Here is a 24,148-nt window from a genome sequence, read left to right as displayed (position 1 = left end):
CGAGGTCTCTCCGCCGAGACGGATTTATGTTAGCTCTGGTGGACGCATTCTCGCTGCTCAATCCGAGGACCCCGAGACTGGGAACTTGCTCTTAGGATGTCATGTTGAGGGGAGTCAGTGGAGGTCTTTTATCCTGTAATAATGCCAAACCTTCAGTGGTAAACGTATTATTCCTGACTGAAGGGCTAAAGCTGACGAACTTCTGTTCTTAGAACCTACCAGTGAGGGGCGGGCTAAATTCAAGAAGCCTTAACTTTCAACCAACTCGGTTTTCTGAAGCAGAGCTTTGATCTAGTATTATATTCCTCAGTGGGTTTCTCTTCAAACAGTGCAACTCGACAGTTGTTCAAGCAAATACAACAACCTTGATTTCCATGTCACTGCATTGCATCACATCATTTGCATTTACATCATTTAATACATGTTTATCAATTACCAGGGGTTTACATCTCCTTATTGATCCCGGTCGGGGTTTTCTGGTTCTCTTAAGATGGATATTGGCAGAAAGAGACATGTCGCCTACAAGTTTCCTGTGGTCTCTTTGGAGCCTATTCAACAGCTGATGAAGTCAATGGATCATGATTCTCTAGAAGGATTCCGGAAGGATTACAGTTTGATTCTAAGTTTCGTCACGGTTCTCTCCAAAGATCAACATGATACTCTCTTTACACTACTGCAGTTCTATGACCCTCCATTGAGGTGTTTCACAATCCCAGATTATATCTTGGTCCCTACTTTGGAGGAGGTTGCCGGTTTTCTCAGAGTTCCTATCAAGCCGCAATTGCTATTCTACAGTTCTGAGTTCCTGCCCGATCTCAGCATGGTTGCTTCAGCCACATATTTGGGAAGTCAGTCTTGGAGTCTAATATGTGTCAGAAGGGAGGAGTCAGTGGTTTTCATTTGAGTTTCTTGGTGGGAGAAGCCAAAAGAAGATTGAAGGTGGTGATCAGAGGGGTTTCAATGTTGTGTTAGCTCTTTGTGTATATGGGATCGTCCTGTTCCCTAATGTTGCGAAATTTGTGGACGTAGACGCTATACGCCTCTTCGTGTTGGGTAATCCAGTGCCGACCTTGTTGGGAGATTTCTTTTATTCGGTGCATCACAGGAACGAGAATAGAAAAGGAGGATTATTGAACTGTTGTGCACCCTTGTTTCATAAGTGGTTCAGTTCCCACCTACCCAAGTCACGAGCGTTCGTTGATCTCAAGGACTCGTTGAGTTGGTCGAAGAGATTGATGGGGATAAGAGCTAAAGATATTTCTTGGTGGTCAGACCAGAACTTGCTTCGGGCAGATATTATTCACAGTTGTGGGAACTTCCCGAATGTACCTTTGGTAGGAAGAAGAGGAGGAATCAACTATAATCCTTCTCTAGCAGTCAGACAGTTTGGATATGCTTTAAGAACTCCGCCTTTGGAAAAGGACGTGGAAGAATCTCTATTTTTCCATTCTTCGTCTGATTTGACTGTATCCCGTAAGGCAGCTGAGGCCTGGCTCAAGGTAATCAAGAGAGGAAGGACTGTGCTTGGAAAAGGAGATTGTCGGACGTATCCTCAGTATGAAGATTGGCTTCAGGGAAGAGTCGAAGAGTTTGGTCTGCAGTTTCCTATGGAAGAACCTTTGTATCCACCTACTCCTGAGCAGTCAACAATGGTGAGCCGAGAGGAGTATGACAAATTGAAGAAAGCCATGGAGGAATTTCAAACTGAAAACTCGGAGTTGAGTATGAAATTACAAGACTGTATGCACTTGTACCATGAGGCGGAATATTAGAAGGGGGAAGCTATCAAATTGCAAGAGGAAGCAGAAAAGGAATTGGCTGTGGAGGTAGACTTCTTCAGGAAGACAAACAAAGCCTTGGGGTCATCCAGTTCTGAGTTGAGGCGAGTCAAGCAGCAGTTAACAGATGCTCATGGTAAGTTAGCTGGGTGGCAAGAGCAATGGGATGCATTTTCAGCTTCTCAGAAGGCAAAAGAGGAAGAGATGGTGGTTCAATTGACTGGTCAGATGGAGAAATTGAAGATTCAGCTGAAGGAGAAGAACAATGAGCTTCTGTGCGCCCGTTCAACCAATGGCGACTTCACGAATCAACTCAACAAGGCTCAAGAGCAGATTGAAGAACTCAAGGTGCTAGTGGGTTTGAAGAAGTCCAAACTTGAAGAGGTATTCGGGGAGGATAATGGGAATTACTACATAGAGCACATCAACAAACTGGTGGGGTTATTCACAAGAGGAATCTACTTATCCGGCGTTTGACAGAATTTCCAGATCATCTTGACACGGTGGCATTATTGGCTGAAGTGAGGAGCAGTCCTTATGGGTTGTATACAGGAGGCTGATTCCTGATTCTTTTGTTCCTCTCTTTACTTTTTGTGTTGTTGCTTTGTAGTGATGATCCACAGACTTGTTGTGGGGATCCTCTTTTGATGTACTGTTGGCTACGACCTTTCTCCTTGAACTCACTTATATGATGGTTTTCCTTTATTGCATCTTGACCTCAGAAGATTATCTACGGCTCGGTCTTCTCGCACTATTCACCTAATGTGAGACTGGAATCAAGGGGGTAGAATACGCTTTGGAATGGATAAACATGTCATTGCATTCACATATTCATTTGCATGTCTTGCATAACAGGTACCACGACGGTGTTCTCATTTGTTTGGTGTTCCACTAGCAGGATAGCTGATTCAGGAATCCACCGGTATGGTACCCGCAGAAACCAGCAGAGAGCTATGGAGGGCCTATAAGCAGAACTCGCCGAGATGAGGATCCGCATGACTCAGTTTATGGATGTGGTTCAGGGGGTGGCTCAAGGACAGCAAGAGCTCAGACAGATGATACAAAGGAATCCCGCCACTACTCAACTAGAGACGGTGACTGATCCCCCAGCTGGAGAGGTTAACGAACCCAGTAGACCGGGGCCTACCCCGACCCCACATGTCAACTCCGGTCAACAGCCCGTCCATGATGATCAGGACGATCAGTTCACCCAGATATAGGAGGACTTTGGCATGGGCCATGGCATGGACCCCATGTTCAGGAGATTAGAGGAGAGGCTGAAGGCAGTGGAAGGACAGAATCCTCTGGGGGTAGACGTTGTTGACTTGGGGTTGGTCCCAGGAGTGAGGGTGCCACCAAAATTCAAGGTTCCGATATTCGAAAAATACAATGGCAGCTCTTGCCCAAAGACCCATGTGCAAGCCTACTTCCGTAAAATGATTGCATACTCCGACGACGAGAAGCTCCTCATGTACTTTTTCGAGGACAGCCTAGCTGGGGCATCCCTGGAATGGTATATGAGGTTGGACAGAGCCCACATCCGTTTCTGGAGGGATTTGGCTGAGGCTTTCGTGAAGCAATACCAGTACAACACAGACATGGCACCGGACAGAACCCAGCTTCAGAATCTGTCTCTCAAAAGCAATGAATGCTTCAGGGAATATGCTTAACACTGGAGAGAGACAGCTACCCGTGTTCAGCCTCCTATGTTGGAGAAGGAAATGGCTAACATGTTCATGAACACACTACCCGGATCTTACTTGGAGCGTTTGGTGGGTTGCAACGCCTCCAATTTCGTTGATGTAGTCTCTACCGATGAGAGGGTGGAGAACTATTTGAAGACCTGCAAGATCCAGAATGGAGGTGGATCGTCATCAGGGGTGAAGAATCCGTTCATTCAGGGATAGAAGCGAAGAGAAGGGGATGTTAGTGTTGTGTCTTCCTATCAGAACAGGGGTGTCAGAAGGAACAGTTTTCAGACTTAGCATCAGCAACCTTATGTTGTAGCTGTGACTATTCCGGCTGTAGCACCAATACAACAACAACAACCACAACGTCAACTAACTCAGTACCCACAACAACAGGGTAACATACCCGCCTATCAACAAAGGCAAAAGGCGATGGACAGGCGTTTCGACACTCTTCCAATGTCGTACGCTCAGTTGCTTCCTAGCCTTCAACAGCTACAACTTGTGCAGTTACGCACTCTGGCTCCTCCTGTTGGCAGACTTCCGGTGGGTTATGATGCCAACGCTAGGTGTAATTTCCACTCTGGAGCACCTGGCCATAATATTGAGAACTGCAAAGCTTTTAAGCACGTAGTTCAGGACCTCATAGACTCAAAGGCCATCAACTTTGCGCCGGCTCCTAATGTCGTCAATAATCCCATGCCGCAGCATGGTGGTGCAAATGTTAATATGATGGAAGGAGAAACCAAGTCCATCAGGGATGTGTTGAAGCTGAAGACTCCGTTGTTGGATATCAAAGGTTACTTGCTGAAGGCCGATGTTTTCCCCGGTTGTGGGAATGGTTGTTTGGGCTGTGCTACACAGAGCGAGGGTTGTTTGAAGCTGCAGCAGGGTATCCAGGCCTTGCTAGACAATGGTATCCTCCAGGCTGAAGACTTGCCTGTCCAAGATATTTTCGAAGGGGTTGATGAAGAGGTGTTTGAAGATGTCGTTGATGAATTCACAGATGTTGTTCTTGCCGATTCTGTAATTCATAATGATGTATTTAATTTTTCCAATGTTGTTGCTGATATCCCAAACAATATGGTTAATTCTGATGTAATTGAACTTGTTTCCGATGTTTCAGATGCTTGTATTTCAATGAATGAGATTTCTGAGTATGACTGTGATGTTGCTACTATCACCATTTTCTATCCAACTGCTCAGATCAGTGTGCCAGAAGCGTAACCGGTGCCACCAGTGCGACCATCCACTATGACCATCACGACCCCTGGTCCTTTACCTTTCACCAGCGAAAGGGCCAATCCTTGGCATTATGGGGGGAGTGTATACACGCAGGATCACGGAGTGGAGCAACCACTGAAAATAGAGATGCAGAATCAGAAGCTTGAATCTAAGGTGGAAATAAAAGATCCCTCAGTGGACAATGTTGGTGGAATCAGGCGATTCACCAGGAGTGGTAGACTGTTCTCACCTCCGGTTACCCAAGCTGATAATGCTGACGCCGCGGCAAAAGCCAAAGGCAAACAAGCTGTAAAGGTGGGTACCTCTGCACCCAGGCTGGTTCTGAGCCTACTTTTGCGAAGGATGTGGACGAGCTCTTGAGAATCATAAAGAAGAGCGACTACAAGGTAGTCGACCAGTTGATTCAGACTCCATCCAAGATATCTATTCTCTCACTCCTGTTGTGTTCGGAGGCACACAATGAGGCACTTCTGAAGGTTCTTAATGCTGCTTATGTGCCTCATGAGATCTCAGTAAACCAACTAGAAGGGATCGTTGCCAATGTCCATGCAAGCAACAGGTTGGGTTTCACTGATTTGTACTTGACACCAGCTGGACGCAATCAAAACAAGGATTTGCACATCTCGATGGAATGCAGAGACACTGTGTTATCACATGTTCTGGTGGATACAGGTTCCTCTCTCAACGTGCTACCCAAGAGAGCCCTGTCAAGGTTAGAAGTAGAAGGTTTGGTCTTGAAGCCTTGCGATCTCATTGTGAGAGCCTTCGATGGTTCTAAAAGGTCGGTGCTCGGATAGGTAGAATTGCCAATTCTGATTGGATCGCAAACCTTCAACACTGTCTTCTATGTGATGGATATCAACCCTTCCTATTGTTGCCTGCTAGGTCTTCCTTGGACCCACAATGTTGGGGCAGTCTCCTCAACTTTACATCAGAAGATCAAATTCCCAGTCAATGGAAGAATTATCATCGTCTGTGGTGAGGAAGACATTTTGGTCAGTAACCTGTCTACATTCAAGTATGTAGAGGTAGAAGGTGAAATTCATGAGACCCTGTGCCAGGCCTTCGAGGCAGTTCAGATCAAGGATGCAGCTCCGTTGGAAGAGGTTAAAGCGGGTGCCTCTATCTCATCCTTCAAGCAGGCGCAGGCCTTGGTAGATTCGAGTGTTGCTCCCGGTTGGGGACGTCTGTTGGAGTTACTAATGAAAGAAGACAAGTTCGGGATTGGGTATCAGCCAGCTCTGACTTCTACAACTTCAGCGCCTCAGACTCGTCAGGGGCCGATTACTTTCTCCAGCGCTGGCATCATTCAGTATGGCCAGATCTCTACAATCAACGAAGAAGATGGGGATAGTGATTGCGACATTGACAACTGGGTGCGTCCGAGGATCCCGGGTGAAGTCATCAACAATTGGTCTTCTAAGGAGATTATTCAAGTCACTCTTCTTGAAGAATAATTTTTCTTGTTTGTTCATGCATGTCCAAGTCTTACGTTCCTCCCAGGGCGTAATGACTCATTGTAGGGCTATCTATGTGACTACCTGCATTTTTGTCATAAATAAAGGACGTCTTTTTGCATTCAAATATTTTGTTCACTGTCTTTCTATTTTTGCAGTTTTCAAAAACCAAATATCAAAAAATATTTGGCAATGTTTTGTTTAGTTTTCACTCACTGTTCACACTCATAAGCACATACCATCACTCATGCAGATGTACGTCACCGGATCCTATTGATAACGGTTCTGCTATGACTTGCTTCGACTTTGAAAATCCAATCTTTCAAGCTGAAGAAGAGGGTGATGAAGACTGTGAACTCCCTGAAGAACTTGCCAGGCTATTAAAGCAGGAGGAAATGGTCATTCAACCGCATCAAGAGTCTACTGAAGTGATTAATCTCGGCACCGAGGATGTCAAGAGAGAAATCAAGATAGGGGCTGCCTTGGAAGATGATGTGAAGAAGGGGTTGATTGAACTGCTATAAGAGTATGTTGACATCTTCGCTTGGTCTTATCAGGATATGCCAGGGCTTGACACAGACATTGTGGTACACCGTTTGCCTCTCAAAGAGGGTTGTCCTCCGGTCAAGCAGAAGCTCAGAAGAACAAGACCAGAGATGGCTGTCAAGATAAAGGAAGAAGTGAAGAAGCAGTTGGATGCAGGGTTTCTAGCAGTTACCAATTATCCTCCATGGTCTGCAAATATCGTTCCCGTACCTAAGAAGGATGGAAAGGTACGGGTGTGTGTTGACTACCGGGATCTGAACAGAGCTAGTCCTAAAGATGATTTCCCATTACCTCACATCGATGTTTTGGTGGATAATACGGCTCAGTTCTCGGTATTCTCCTTCATGGAAGGGTTTTCTGGCTATAATCAAATTAAGATGGCACCAGAAGACATGGAGAAGACAACTTTCATAACCCCGTGGGGCACCTTCTGCTACAAGGTGATGGCGTTTGGTCTGAAAAACGTTGGGGCAACATATCAACGAGCTATGGTAACTCTTTTCCATGATATGATTCATCATGAAATCGAGGTTTATGTGGATGATATGATTGCCAAATCTCAAACAAAAGAAGAACATCTAGTGAATCTGCAGAAACTGTTTGAGCGTTTGAGGAAGTTCAAGCTAAGGCTTAATCCGAACAAGTGTACTTTCGGGGTGAGATCTGGAAAGCTGCTGGGTTTTATTGTTAGTGGAAAAGGGATTGAGGTGGATCCTGACAAAGTGAAAGCAATACAGGAAATGCCTGAGCCAAGAACAGAAAAACAAGTATGCGGTTTCTTAGGAAGGTTGAACTACATTGCAAGGTTCATCTCTCACCTAACAGCCACGTGTGAGACAATTTTCAAATTGCTAAGAAAAGATCAGGCTATCAGGTGGAATGATGATTGTCAAAGGGCTTTTGAGAAGATAAAAGAGTATTTGCAGAATCCTCCTATCCTTATGCCTCCAGTCCCAGGGAGACCGTTGATTATGTACTTGACAGTACTTGAATTCTATAGGTTGTGTTCTCGGTCAACACGACGAGACAGGTAGGGAAGAGCATGCCATTTACTACCTGAGCAAAAAGTTCACAGATTGCGAGTCGAGATACTCAATGCTTGAGAAGACATGTTGTGCACTTGCATGGGCTGCTAAGCGATTGAGACAATACATGCTGACTCACACAACCTTACTGATCTCCAAAATGGATCCAGTCAAGTACATATTTGAGAAGCCAGCTCTCATCAGAAGGGTTGCTCGTTGGCAAATGGTACTGACAGAGTACGACATCCAGTATACATCCCAGAAAGCCATCAAGGGGAGTATTTTGTCATACTATCTTGCTCAACAACCGATTGAAGGCTATGAGCCAATGAAGTTTGATTTTCCAGATGAAGACATCATGTTCCTCAAGATGAAAGACTGTGAAGATCCAGTTGTTGAGGAGGGACTTGATCCAGACGAAAAGTGGACTTTAATGTTTGATGGGGCCGTCAATGCTAAAGGAAGTGGAATTGGTGTTGTCATTACTACTCCGAAAGGTGCCCACATGCCTTTCACCGCTCGTCTGACTTTCGAGTGCACCAATAATGAAGCCGAATATGAAGCCTGTATCCTGGGTATTAAGCAAGCCATTGATTTGAGAATCAAGACTCTGGACATCTTCGGAGATTCAGCTCTAGTGATCAATCAGGTGAATGGTGATGTGAATACTCTCCAGCCTACTCTGGTCCCCTACAAAGATTACACGAGAAGACTGTTGACTTTCTTCACAACAGTAAAGCTGTATCATATACCTCGCGATGAGAACCAGATGGAAGATGCTCTTGCTACTCTATCCTCCATGATCAAGGTGGTTCGGTGGAACAATGCTCCCAGGATCGATGTTATGCGCCTCGATAGGGCCGCGTATGTGTTTCCTGCTGAACTGGTAGTTGATGACAAGCCCTGGTATTACGACATCAAGTGCTTTCTGAAGAATCAAGAGTACCCTACAGGGGCATCAAACAATGATAGAAAGACTTTGAGAAGATTGACAGGTAGTTTCTTCTTGAACAAAGACGATGTACTGTACAAAAGGAACTTTGGCATGGTCTTGCTCAAATGCATGGACAGACACGAAGAGGACATGTTAATGCATGAAGTTCATGAAGGCTCCTTCGGTACTCATGCCGGCGGACATGCAATGGCTAAGAAATTGCTGAGAGCGGGTTATTACTAGATGACCATGGAATCTGATTGTTTCAAATATGCTCGGAAGTTCCATAAATGCCAAATTTATGCTGATAAGGTGCATGTGCTGCCCAATCCTCTGAATGTGATGTCTTCGCCGTGGCCGTTTGCTATGTGGGGCATTGATATGATTGGAAAGATTGAACCGACTGCTTCCAATGGGCATCGCTTTATCCTTGTTGCCATCGACTATTTCACCAAGTGGGTCGAAGCCGCGTCATTTACGAAGGTCACCAGACATGTGGTTGCCCGGTTCATTAAGAAATAAATCATTTGTCGCTATGGGGTTCCTGAAAGAATCATCACCAATAATGGTTCTAATCTCAATAACAAAATGATGAAGGAGTTGTGCCAGAACTTCAACATTCAACATCACAATTCTTCCCCTTATTGTCCTAAGATGAACGGTGCTGTTGAGGCAGCAAATAAGAACATAAAGAAGATTCTGTAGAAGATGGTCGTTACGTACAAAGATTGGCATGAGATGTTACCATTCGCCTTTCATGGGTACTGTAGTTCAGTGCGTACGTCGACTGGGGCAACCCCTTACTCCCTTGTGTATGGTATGGAAGCAGTCCTACCTGTTGAAGTGGAGATTCCTTCTCTAAGAGTCCTGCTGGATGTCAAGTTAGATGAAGCTGAATGGATTCGGACAAGGTTCAATGAGTTGAATCTTGTCGAAGAGAAGCGAATGGCAGCCATTTGTCATGGGCAGTTATATCAGAGTCGGATGAAGAGAGCCTTTGATCAGAAAGTGCGTCCTCGGTGTTTCCAAGTCGGAGATTTAGTGTTGAAAAAGATCCTTCCTCCTCAGACAGATCACAGGGACAAGTGGACTTCTAATTATGAGGGACCATACATTGTCACCAAGATTTTTGATGGTGGAGCCTTAATGCTTGCAACTATGGATGGTGAAGACTTCACTTCCCCTGTGAACTCGGACGCAGTTAAAAAATACTTTGCATAAAATAGACCCGCTGGACAGTAAAAAGAATAGTCCAGGCAAAAATGGGCATCCCGGCGAACCAAGAAAATGAAAAAGGTTCGGGCAAAAGTTAGGGATTAAAAATGAAAAGATTGTACACCCGTTAAGTTGAAAACCTGAAAAGACAACTTAGGCAAAAATGGGTATCCCGGTGGATTGAAAACCCGAAAGGGCGATCCAGGCAAAAGTTAGGGATTAAGCAAATGACTGCATTCTGAGTAGTCCTGAATCTCATCTCATGTCGATAACTGGAAACTTTCTAAGGATAAGAGACAGTCCAATCACCTTTTTCAGAAAGCTGATCATCTAGAGGATATTGAAGACGAGCGAGTCATAACAGAATTGGAACCCGATAGAAATCCATTTCACATTGCCATTAGATTAATTTCTGTTTTTATCATTTGTGCGATTACCTCTTTCCAGGGATTGCTTCCTGATGTAAATGCCTATTCAGAGGCCGTTCAATCAATGAAATCATGTTATTCAGTATATCTCTGTTTTCATTTTCATTTTACTGTTTTGTTTGCAAAAATGACGTTCGAATTTTTGATAAACACTGCATCATGAAACATAAGAGCTTTATAGGTACATGCTCAGTAAACATTTAAAATTGCTGTAAATTTTAAGTGCTTTGGATCGTCTATTCAGAACAGGTATACTCGGGGCATTTCCTTAAGGTCCTTAACAGATGATCGCAGATGTTTCTCTCCAACAGTTGGTATTTGGTATCTTATCCCTGCAGAAGTTGGTCCGAGCGTTGGATTCTTCAATCCCCAGCAGATTCTCACTACTGTGTTCCAGACTATACACTCCCCAGTAGAGTTGACAGTGCCAGACTGTATATCCCCAGCGGAGTTGACTGTGCCAGACTGTATCTTCCAAGCGGAGGCGGCTGCTCCTCAGAGTTCGATGCCAGATCGATGATCTCGACGCTAGACTCGTGGTCTATTTCCTTGAAGCGGAATCTCGGTACCATATCGGTGTTTGCTTCCTCTGCTGAGTCGTCTCTCTCGCAGATTATGGTTTCCAGAACCACCGTCGCTTTTCCCAGCAGCACGCTTTCAGTGTCAGTCTCTCCCCAGTCAGAGTCTCGGTATTTGGTTATTACCTGAACACCGCGTGGCCGGTCGTTTCTTCACAGAGTTCATTGTGCTGTGTATCTCCAACAGCATTCCCAGAGTCCAGAAGATTGTAATCATTTCCCCAACAGATTTCTTTGCCTCGGCTTGACATTCTCCCCAGTATTTCGCATCCCTGCATGTAGAATCATATTGCATTGCATCCTCCCAAATCGCGTAGCATTTCCATTTCCATCGAGCATTACGCCATTGAAAAATTCAAACATACGCATATAAAGCATAAAACATTCTCGGTATCCCAAGTGATAAACTAGAAGCTTGTTTCCAGTACTCAGACTGAAGGTTGCTCATGACTTATTATCCCCAGCATAGATCGTTGGCCCACGTGCCGCCTCAATTATCTTTCCCTATTTCTGCCGATTCTGACAGGCATGAAAGTTCCCGGTATCCAGACCAAAGTGGCATTCATGCCAGTTTTCCGGTATTCAGACCGAAGTGGCATTAGGGCCAATTTTCCGATATTCAGATCGAAGAAGTTTCCGACATTCAGGTCGATGCAACTTATGGCATTCAGGCCAAGTTCCCGGTATTCAGACCGAAGTGGCATTCAGGCCAATTTTCCGATATTCAGATCGAAGAAGTTTCCGACATTCAGGTCGATGCAACTTATGGCATTCAGGCCAAGTTCCCGGTATTCAGACCGAAGTGGCATTCAAGCCAATTTTCCGATATTCAGATCGAAGAAGTTTCCGACATTCAGGTCGATGCAACTTATGGAATTCAGGCCAAGTTCCCGGTATTCAGACCGAAGTGGCATTCAGGCCAATTTTCCGATATTCGGATCGAAGAAGTTTCCGAAGTTCAGGTCGATGCAACTTGTGGCATTCAGGCCAATTTCCCGGTGTTGAGACCGATGTTAATAATCTCATATCTTTCGATGCTCAGATCAAAGTCAATTCCAGTATTCAGACTGATGAGCGGCATTCAGGCCATGATTATTTTTGTGTTACCATTTATTTTGGTATCCAGGTTAACATTCTTTTCCGGTGTTCAGACCGACTCCCACCGTACCAGACGGGTTCTTGTTCAAGACTACTTCTTTGCAGATTCTGAGAAGCATTGTTACTTCATTTTGCACTTCAATGTAAATTTCCGGGTTTTTATTGTATTCAATCCCTTGATACCTCGAAAGTGCGAAAGCCGTTGCTATCTTCCTTTCGGATCTCTAGTTGATTGAATAGGGGCAGCTGTAATACCCCAAAATTTACCCTTCATTTTTGGAAGCATGGGATTATGTTTCACACTGCATTAGCATCATACTAGGTCATACTCATTGCATACTGCATCAGTGACTTGGGAAATCAGGGTTTGATTGCTCACTCCTTAACAGAGGGAGCCCACACAAAGCAAGACTGAGAGTTGGACTTCATTTTCTATGTATACAAGTCTCAAAGGTCTCAAGGGGTTCCATATGTCTTATTATGGTTCTCAGTTCATCAGTGGAAGATTCGGAGCTCTCAGAGTGTGTATCTGCATTCAATCAGAAATTAGGATTTCATGGCTACCTGCAACAAGCAAGGTTTGGTTGGAAATAAAAGGGGCTCATTCATGTCATGATTATAGAGGCACCTTGGCCTAAGAAGATCCACAGTTATCTCAGAAAGATCCATTGGCAGTCAATACAATCAATTCTTGAGCATTTTTGCCCTAAACTAGGGTTTGGCATAAAATCGGTTTATTTCTGATTCCTTGGGTGAAACTCATTTCCATGGCCCTCCATATGTCCACAAGGGTCTACATACAAAAAATCGGCTCTTTATTTGAGCCAGAGGTGCTTCAATTGATCAATGGAATCAGAAATTAGACAGTTTGAGAAAAGTCAACTATGGGGCCAGAAAAGTCAACTCCTGACATTTTGAGAATGGAATCTCAAAATCCATGCCTAAGGGAGCCTACATGTGAAATTTGATCAAGGTTGGATCATGGATTCATCATTTAATCAGGAGTTAGAAAAGTTACCAAATTTGGAAATAATTGACTTTCCATTTAAGGCAAGTTTTATGGTTTTTGCATCCACTTTAGGCCCATTTTCCACCAAGATGCAAGATCCATTTGAAACTTTCTCCAACATAAAAGTTGTTCCTCTTGTTCCAAGCTTTCTAGAGATATAAAGTTTGTTTCATTTGGATTAAAATTGAGAAAGTTATGCTTGGTCAAAGTAAGACATTATTTTAGGACACTTAGAAAATTTTCTAAGTCCAAAGTCTTCAAGATTTGTCAAGACTTATGGGCCAGATTTCTTGCACTTCAAGACATATTTTTCACCTCTTTCCACTCATCATTTCAACTTGTGTTCAACATGAAAGATTTTAAGCTCCATGCCCTCTTTCTACTGTTTGCATTGCCTTGGCATTTGGACATGTACTCATCAAGATACAAGGTCTTAAAGTCACCCTGTTGGACTGTTTTTATGTTGCAGCCAAACAACCAAGTCAGACCACAAAATTGACCAGCCCTTGCTTCTACCTCATTTGGCCATTTGCTTTATGTTCACTCACTTAAGCTTTGCTACATTTAGAACTTGCTCATACCACCCCCACTTTTTACATCATTTTGTCATGAACCAAAACAAATACTTCAAGCCCATTAACACTTAAAACCCTACATACTTAAACATTCTAAACCCTAATCTGAAAAATGGTGGCTGCAAAAAGTTCAGAGCAAGGAGCAAGAAATCCATCTCATTCCATTTCCATTTCACAAGTTTGCAAAACACCTCTTTTTTCCTTCCATCCTTCCATCTTCAAGGGGCGGCGGACATTGCATCCACTAGGTACCTTTACTTCTCCATTTTCATGACCATATATCCATGTTTCTCATCATGTTACCCATACTTCATGTTATTTTTTCATTTATTCCATGCTTACTTCATGCTATTTTCACTATGCCATGCTTGTTTCGTGCTAATTTTTGTTGTTAATACTATGATATGCATGCTTATGAACCCTTCAACATGAGACATTGCTTTTAACTTTAATTTTGTAACATTATTTTTTGTTGAATCCGGGTGCATGAAGCCCCCTTGTTGTTTGCTTTTCTACATGCTAAAGCCATTATTTTCATCGAAACAAAGCACCATTGTATTCTACATGTTCCATACTTGAAGTTTGCTTTTTATACCATGTCATTTGGAGCATTGTAGCTTGAGATATGTCGAGTGGAAGATGGAACAATTTGTCTGCGTTTTCGCGTTCCATTATGCATGTTGTTAGGGTTTTCTCATTTTGCATGGGAGAGGCGATGACGTGGCCGCGTAATAACCATGAGATCGCGCATGCAGCTTATCATCACAGTCGTCCGCCTAGTCTTTTGTCTTTTAGTGTTTAATGAGTACTTGACCAATTGATGTGTGTGTGACATGTTTTTTTAAAATGAACATTTTTTTTGTGCTATCACGTTTTTTTCCTGCTGGACTGGGCTTGACGCTGGATATGCTATCCGCCCCCACCACACACGAGGCCCATCATCACTATTTCATTTTTATTTTCTTTCTTTAATTCTTTTATTCATTTTTTTTATTCTGTTTTGATTTAATTAATAAAAAATATTTTATTTATTCATAAAAATACCAAAAAATATATTTTACATTCTTTAATGTTTTATTTAATTTATTTAATTTTTATTTTCATATTTTATTTAATGTTAATATTTTAAATTAATTATTTGTTTCAAATAGTCCATTTTAACACATATATTTTTATTAATTTTATTTTCATAGCTTAAAATTATTTTTAACTTCTGATTTTTGGGATGAGGGTTGACCAATGTCTCATGGTCAACCTGACCTTTTATTGGAATTTTATTTCCCATTTTTAATTTATTTTGGATTTATTTTTGACCTAGTTTGCTTGGTTGACTTTTCATTTAACTTTTGTTTTATTTCAATTAATTTATACACTAATTCACATTATGTTTAAAATCTTTTTGAGGGATGATGATGTCCTGACCCCACCTTATTTAGTTTAATTTTTCATAATTTATTTGATTAATTTACTATTTATTTGATAATTTTCAAGTTGACTTGACTTTTCAGTTGACTTTTCTATGATTGATGTTTGACTTAGGGATTGTTTAAGGCAATTGAAGAGATCTTTTGATCCTCCCTTGTTCGTCTTATAGGCCATGTATTAGAGGCCTCTCATCTCGATTTTATTTTTATCCTTGCATCATTTCCCGATTAAATTATTCAGTCATCCTTTGTGTGCATAGTTTCACCTGTCTGATTCATCTGATATTTTTTACACTTGTTTCTTTCATCCATGTTTCTATTGTTTGATTGTTTAACATGTTTATACTTCTCATGAATTGTCTAATGCTCATTTATTTCATTCTTTGATTATTTGACTTGATTATATACATGATCGCTTATCTTATCTGTTTGATTAACTGTTGCCTACTTGTATGGTGTATGAGGCATATATTATTATTGTTTGATTGCCATGGACAATCCCCATTCATAACAAATGTACCCCTCTCCCATGAAGTGTATAATGTTTATTCTTTCATTCTTTATTCAACTGTTAATATAAGAATTAAAACGAACATTCGATAACCATTTCAAAACAAGATCAAAACCTCGATCCAACATCGAGTAATCATTTTTAAAACTTAACAGAACCAGCACGAATTCATCCATTCTTTTGTATGTCGGTTGCTTCATGCATCGCCATTTCTCTTGTAAGTCGATTGCTTCAGGCATCGCCATCTACCACCTGTAAGTCGATTGCTTCATGCATCGCCATCTACCCTTATCCCTGGTTCCTTTCCTTGCTCCATTCGTCGATTCTTGTTCCGATTAGGTAACACCCATTAGGTAGAACCCTTTGTATGATAACATAGGTAGAATTCCCATATTCCTTTGTATGATAACATAGGTAGAAGCCCCATATTCCTTTGTATGATAACATAGGTAGAATTCCCATATGCTCTTGTATGATAACATAGGTAGGATTCCCTCATTCTTTGTATGATAACATAGGTAGAATTCCCTCATTCTCTTGTATGCTAACATTAGGTAGATGTTCCCATTTGTAAATCCTAACACTTAAGTACATATTGCATGACAACTCTAGGGCAGAGCTTCCCCATTTCTAGACCTTCCGTGTGTCTCCGATCCTGTGGCATGTGACTCCGTCCTATTACAAAGAGGTAACCGCCTAAGACTCGATTCAGCGAGTTGCGACACCTGCTGCTAGGACGTGAACACATTGCCCACCCTCCTTTGTAAGTCCATGTTCAGATGGCAACCCCTAGTTAGCCGAACTACGACAACTCTGATTCTCATATTCATATGAGATACGTAGGCACAAGATGCGATGTCTTTCCCGAGTTTGACTGACAACTAACAACTAATCCTTGTTTGCTTTCGCCCTCATTGCGATTCTTTTCTCTCACCCTCGTTGTGATCGAGACCTTCCCTTTCTCTTGCCCAAGTTGCAATCGAGACCCTTGTTCCCGTAGTTAGTTGAACTACATTTTGCTCTGATTCTCATTCCAGATGAGATACGTAGGCATAAGACGCGATGTCTTAGCGAGCACACTTATCCTTAACCCATAGGTAGCCGAGCTACGAAGACTCTGATTCTCATATTCAGATGAGATACGTATGCAGTGGATACGACATCCGTGCGAGTCATTTTCTTTTGACCCTCTTTTAGTAAATAGTACATTAGATAAACACACACCCTTCAGACAAGAACAACAAGAGTGGATCCCGTAGAGTACTACGGATGCGTAGGGGTGCTAATACCTTCCCTTCACATAATCGACTCCCGAACCCAAGATTTGGTTGCGAGACCTTGTCTTTTCCTTTCCTTTCTCCAGGTTTACTTCGAGCGTTTCCTTTCCCTCCTTTGGGATAAATAACGCACGGTGGCGACTCTTCTGTCATTTCTTTTTCGCCGGTTGTTTTTTCGCATACTATATTTTTTTTAGGTTGCGACACCCCCTCACATGTATGGACTATGCTCCAAGGTGGTCCCTAGAAGACCTCCCAGAGTCATCGACTCGAAATGGAAATACCCTGCCATAGTGAATACTCACAGGACAAAAATACTTCCAAATGAATCTAGTCTGGGTGTGGTTCTCATGACAACCCAACGCGTGAAACGCAGGTGTACATGACTATCCACGAGTCTATCCTATGTGTATACTAAGCTCGGTTATAAAGTTTCTCTCTCATGTAATCTACCCTAACCCAACAAGGAGTATAACAGATAATATCCATAATGTTAAGCGATAAGAAATGCGATAAATAGAAGCGAGTAAACGTACAGAAGCAAACACCTAAGCTAACGGAGAAGCGATCAAAACTAGGCTCAACTCCTTTTAGCGACTAGGAAGTACTTCCAAGCAACGAAGCATCCCTAGCAGAGACGCCATATGAAGTTAGGGATGCTCAAGAAGAGACCCTCAACTACAAGCAAACTCCCCACCAGAGTCGCCAGCTGAAGCTAGCGAAAGTATACCTGAGCGCATCGCACACTCGAACATACAACAGAGTCGCCATCAAACTTTATTTATCCCCAAAGGAAAGGGAAAACATCGATAAACCCCCGGGGAAAGAGATATGCTGGGTAAAAAAGTCGGTTATGCAAGGGGAAGGTATTAGCACCCCAAACATCCATGGTACTCCATGGGAACTGTTTTGATTGTTCTCGCTCGAATAGGTGTTTTATCTAAGGATTACTCACAAAAGAATGGGGGGAAAGGAAGAGAGATAGATAGAGTGCTCGGTGAGGATTGGGGCCCTCATGCCTACGTATCCTCATAGTGCAATGAGGAATTCAGAGCTTCGTAGTTCAAAGAACTAATGTTGGGAGATGAAAAGAAGTTGTGATCGAAGTATGGTCTAAACCAAAGAATTTTGTTTTGAACTCCAACAAGGGTGAAAAGATGAACCCAAGATTAAATTGGTATGTACCAACAAGTGAGGGCCCACAACACTGTATCACTGTATTGGGACAACCTAAAAAGAGAGGAATTAGGTGTTTGAGTTATGAGCCAAACAGTTCTTGGTTCACAAGGAGGTACAAGATGGAACACAAAAAGATAGTGTATTTATCTCAAAGGATAGGTATATCACATGGAGTGAATGAAGGTAGACTATGAATGTTTCATGCTATGAACGGAATAAAGTGACCGAAGTCACATAAATGAATATCTGGTGACAAGTGACTGAAGAAGTATTGTTTGAAATTGAAAGGTGAAAGTGTATTGGAATCCATAAGAGAAATGGGATTTATACCATATAGATGTCTGGGTGACGGACCATAAAACTCTAGATAGAAATGAGGACTTTACATTAGGCGTCCTAAAAGGATATATATGGAATTCCAAAGAAAGTGTATTTATGATCTCAAAGGAAAAATATGTCACTGGGTGAACAATTTATGATCGAAGGTAGGTAATGAGTAGTTAAAGAGATGAATGATGCTCTAAGGTGAAGGAGGAATAATTAGAAGTATGCTCGCCAAGGATTCGCATCCTCGTGCCTATGTATTCTCATCGTGCAATGAGAAAGTCAGAGCAATTGTAGTTCGGAACTACGAGAATAGAAAAAGGGACATACAGTGATGAAAAGTATTACTTGTACCCACAGAATGGTATCGAGGGAACCCACAGAATGGATGGAACTTGGAATCAAAGAGTAAACAAGCCTCTCAACCAAATGAATGAATTTAATGTTTGGGTACGAGCCAAACAACTCTCGACTCATAAGATGAACTGGTGTTACAACATCTCACAAGGGTAAAAGTGGCGCCCAAGAGAAAATATTGTTGTGTACAAGGGACAATATATCACTGGATGGGGAACGAACAGTTCGAGATCAAATAAGAATAGTATCTTGGATTCAAGAAAGGGGTAGACAATTAATCGAAGATCAAAGTGGCGTCTTAGCCGAAAAAGAATGAATTAAATGTTTGGGTGACGTGCCAAACAACTCTCGATGAGGTGGATTGTCGTTGAATCGTCCTAGAAGGATAAACAAGGAGTCCAAGGAGAAGTATGATTGATCTTAAAAAGATAGTATTGATAGCATGAATGAGGAATGATTGATTGATAAATAGGGTAGAAATATATGAGGTAGCTCACGAAGAATCTGGATTCTTGATGCGGTGTTTCGCAAGTATACGAACGCGTCAGAGTAATATAAAAGATTGTCGAATCCACAGAGACCAAGTGTCAATCTATCGTTATCTGTCGTTATGGTGTTTATCAAAGGCAATCAAAATAGGTGTTTTTAGAGTGTGCAATGGAAAGTAAAGTGTTGAATAAAGATTAATTAATAAAGACAGGGTCGAATGTAATTCACGTAATCAATTAATAATCCAAGTACTTGCTAATAGAGCTACTTATGGGCAGTGTTTCCTACTTTGAAAAGAACTAATTTAACAGGAACTATCGCTTTCGCATATTCAGAACCGAGTTGTACCCCCTAATCAAACCCTCTTATTGTCACTTATAAAAAGGCGCGCATTGCGTTAGAGTAGTAAACCTATTTTTAAGAAATATAGTATCTTGACTAAGTTGAAAAGTATTATAACCTAGATTTCTTAACCAAAAGAGTTTCTCACGAACCAGACTCTAAACTTATAAACGCGTCCGAAAATAGTTTTAAAATCTCTTTTCTTCTTAAGTTAAAAACTCCTAATGAACTAAACAAAGCGCTTTCGCTGTTTTTGAAATAGTTAAGAACAATTAAGTTTAGATAGACGTTGGACGGCTTTCGATCTTACACAACGGAATTGAAGTGCGGGAAAACTTAAGTTGAAAGTTAAAATATCCCTTAAGTATTTCTACGAACAATTGTACGGATTATCGGTTCAATTACGATTCTTACATTCTAACCTTATAGATTTAGTTAGACATGGTAAAGTAGAAGTGCATTAATTTAAATAAAAGTAGTGCGAGTGCGGAAAGTAAATAAAAGTAGTGCGAGTGCGAGGAAATAAATAATTTAAAGCGAGTGCGAGAAATAAATAATTTAAAGCGAGTCCGGGGAAATAAATAATTTAAAGCGAGTGCGAGGAAATAAATAATTTAAAGCGAGTGCGAGGAATAAATAAAAGTAAAGCGAGTGCGAGAAATAAATAAAGTAAAGCGAGTGCGGGAAATAAATAAAGTAAAGCGAGTGCGGGAAATAAATAAAGTAAAGCGAGTGCGGGAAAATAAATAAGATAAAGACAAGTAATAAAAACCTGCTCCAATCGGAGGGTTGAGTAAATTGCAAAGCGGAAATGAAAATGGCGGCAGGATTAACTTCCTTCCAAAGTGCTCCAAACTCGATTACAGACTCTATCACAGACTCGATTACACAATTGTGGTAACACTCCAATGCGAAGCGATTACCACTTTAAAATACTGAATATATGCCTAAGTGAAACAAAGTTGCTATGAGTTTGCCTCTACTCTAAGTTTGGATGATTGTAAAAGTGATTTCGAGTTTCTATTTATAAGCAAGTAAAAAGATGGAAATGACAAGGATGCCCTTCAACTTGAAAATGGGAGGGAAAACTTTTCCTCTTGTGGCGCCCGCCACAAGGCCATGGCGCCCGCCACAAGGCCAATCTGAGGCGCCTTAGTGGAAGTAGTGGGGAACGTGGCAGTTGAGGGAAGTTGAGCTTGGACACGTCATGGCAGGGTCTATGGCGCCAGCCGTGGGGTAGGCCACAAGTACAAAATGCTGAATTTTAGGGTTTTTAGCTCTTTTTCACTCCTTTTCTCGATCGGGGCTCCGATTAAAGTAAAAACCTGAAAACAAAGGAAAACATAGCAATAACACAACAAAATAACAATAAAACAACTAGAATGCATGTGAATCAGAGTCGAAAATACGGTAAATTTCAGTGTTATCAATTCTCCTGCCTATGTATCCTTATAGTGCAATAAGGAAATCAGAGCATTCGTAGTTTAGCCCACTAGGGCCGAAAATAAGATGATTGAGGAGGCAAAAGAATATGATTGAATGATTGAATTGGAATGATTCGAATGGAGAAGACTTGATAGTTATTTTATAAGAATCACACTAAAGTCTATGAGTAAAGGTGGATACGATAAGCAATGAGTCAAACGTCTCGCACCCAAAGATATCCATAATGAGTGTAGGAAATCTCCAGTCTCATTCCTTCTTTACCACTTAAGGCCCGTGGCACGTAATTCTCATCCTAACTTTCAAGTAGAGAGAGAAGAATCTTTGTTGTTTCTTGTGTTGATCAAGACCTTATCAATCGTTCGATTCGAATTGCACTAAAGTCTATGAATAGAGGTGAATACGATGAGCGTTGGGTCATTCGTCCCATACCCAAAGATATTAAGAATGGGGGTAGGAATTCTCTAGTCTCACTCCTTCTCTATTTCTTAAGGCTCGTGTCGTACAACTTGATTCATGATTGATAAGTTGTTGATGTAGTCCTTGCTTGTTAAATTGCTTTGTGAAGAGAGAGAGAGAGAGAGAGAGAGAGAGAGAGAGAGAGAGGGAGAGAGAGAGAGAGACTTATCAATCATATGTTTAGGATTGTGCTAAAGTCTATGAATAGAGGTGAATACAATGAGCGGTGGGTCATTCATCCCATACTCAAAGATACTCAGAATGGGGGTAGGAATTCTCCAGTCCATTCCTCCTTTATTGCTTAAGGCTCGTGCCACACAATTCCAATTTCTATTTAACAAGCTTTTGCAGTTTCCACCTTTGAAGCATTTGTATAATCCACTACTTGGTATGATTGAGGATGCCTTGATTGAGAATCTGACTTGAGGCTTCGAGTTCCAGAACTTAGAAGAAAAATTCTCATTAAGTGACCAAGGGTCTTTTTGTCACTTAATTAGACTGTAGGATTATACAAGTTCAAAGGATTCAATTAATCAAAATTGCTTTTGATCAATTTGAATCATGGGTTTGATTTGATTGGAGAAACTAGGTTAGCACCTAATCTAATGGTTAGAATTGAATTAGACTATCCTAAGGGATCATGTTATGGTTGATTATAAATTCTATGTTAGAAAAATCCTAAGGGAGCATGTTAATGTTAAGACTTTTGGATTAAAATTCTATGTTAAATTCCATTCCTAAAGGAGCATGCGATTATATGGGTAAAAATGCCCAAAATTACCCCTAAAGGGTAAAATGGTCTTTTGACAATTTTATGGTTATTGTAACAAGAATTCTAATTATGAAAATTCTAGTTAAGCTATATTAAATTCTTAACTACTCTATTGCTAAAAATGCTACTAAGTGCTAAAATCTTCCAATTTCTAAAAATATTAATACTCCTAAAAATTCCTATTCAAACCTAACAATATTTATAATATTTTGGAAATCCTAATTAACTCCTAATTGGTCTAATTAATAAATTCTAACAATCAAAATTATCTAATTAACAAAACTAAATAACAAACAAAGAACAAAGAAAAGAGAATGGGCCTCTGTATAACAGAGGGGTGTAGGTCCGGTTTGGGTGTGTGCTGGAAAAAGAGGGCAAGATAGGGTCCAAATGCATGGGCTTCAATTGCCAAAGTCCAATGATTAACATGTTCTTTTTTTGGCCAGGGGGTGCAGTAGGGAAATTGACGTGGGATATCAATTTCACTTTGGGCTTGGATGAACCAAGGCCAAATAGGATTAAGCCCAATGGTTGGGTTTTGACTTGGAAAAAAGCCAGCAGAATTTGAACTTGCAAGCGTGTTGCTCGTGGCACTACAAACCTCCGGTGCTGGACCTCCACCATGGGCCACCGCGCCGGAAATCGCTTTCGGCGCCGGTGGCGGCCAGAGCTAAAAAAGGATCTACCTCCGATTTCGTCTTGACATCCCGATCACGAATCTAACATCCAACTTTTCAAATTTCTGGCCTAGATCCATAACTGAAACCAATCCCTCAAGAACCCAAAAAAATCAAATTTACAATACACCTCCATGAACAAGATTCGAGGTTCCTCATGATAGGGATTTGAATTACCTTAATGAAAAGTGCAGTATGGTAATCGAAAGACGAAGAAACAAAGAAAATGGACCTACCTCCGAAGCTGAGACTTGCTCCGATGAATGTCGATCAGAGAAGATGAAGACGGAAAATCACTTGTTCAAACAAGTACATTATTGCCCTTATCTTCTTCTGATTTGTTTGTTTTCCAGTTCTTCTTCTTCAAAATTTTTGTAATGTGATGAGGTTAAGCTCTCTCTTCTTGAAGCTTCAATGTGAAGCTTCAATGGAGTTTTAGAAACTGGGCTTTGAGTGTGAGAGGGAGAGGATTCAGAGATAATTCAGGAGCTTGAGAGTGATGGTTGCCAAGGATCCCAAAGTGATGGGGAAAATGTAGATTTATAGTGATTATGCTTGGGATTAATGTGGCTTGGAGTTAGTTATTATCAGGTTAGGAGTCAGCTTAGGAGTTAGTTGGGGTGAACTCAGTGAGTTTAGTTAGTTAACTCAATGAGTTGGAAGTTAGTTGGTTGGATTAGTTAATTGGTTAATTGGTTGGTTTTGAGTGATTCCAATAGTGACTGGTTACCAGGTTGACCTTAAGTGGATTTGGCTTTGAAGTTTTGTTTATGACTTGTTAATTAGTTGGCTTAGGTGCAAGGTAACTTGCAGTTGTAGGTAAATGGCAGTTCAAGTGTAATGCCAGGACATGTCGAACCTTCTGTGAGCCAAACTCTGCTATGGTTCTGTTATTCCCTTGTTTTGCTATGCATTGTCCACTGATAGTTGTTTGTGAATTTGTTGCACCTGTTTGTTGCAGATTTACTGTATTCACAATGTGTTTAGTTGAAGCTTAATTATGTACTGAACTTGTTATTTGATGTTTCGCCGAGTACTTGTACCGAGACCCGTCGTGACATGAATGAGGTTTTGCAGGATGCTTCATCTGACTCATGGTTTTTTTCTGGTGTTTATGCAGGTGTGCATTTGTCTTGAATTGCCAGCCTTGGCTATCTTCAATGATGGGGGTTCATGCTTCAATTCAGAGGTTCAATTCTCACAGCAGTGCAGAAATTCATGTAAAACAAGCTATGAGTCAACTCAAACAGGGAATGAATCAACTCAAACAGAGTTTATTCTAGGGTTGATTCGACCTACGACTCGACCTGTTCGGACC

Source organism: Lathyrus oleraceus, chromosome 3, assembly GCF_024323335.1.
Source record: "Lathyrus oleraceus cultivar Zhongwan6 chromosome 3, CAAS_Psat_ZW6_1.0, whole genome shotgun sequence".
Taxonomy (NCBI): Eukaryota; Viridiplantae; Streptophyta; class Magnoliopsida; order Fabales; family Fabaceae; genus Lathyrus; species Lathyrus oleraceus.
Note: the sequence above shows the minus strand (reverse complement) of the source record.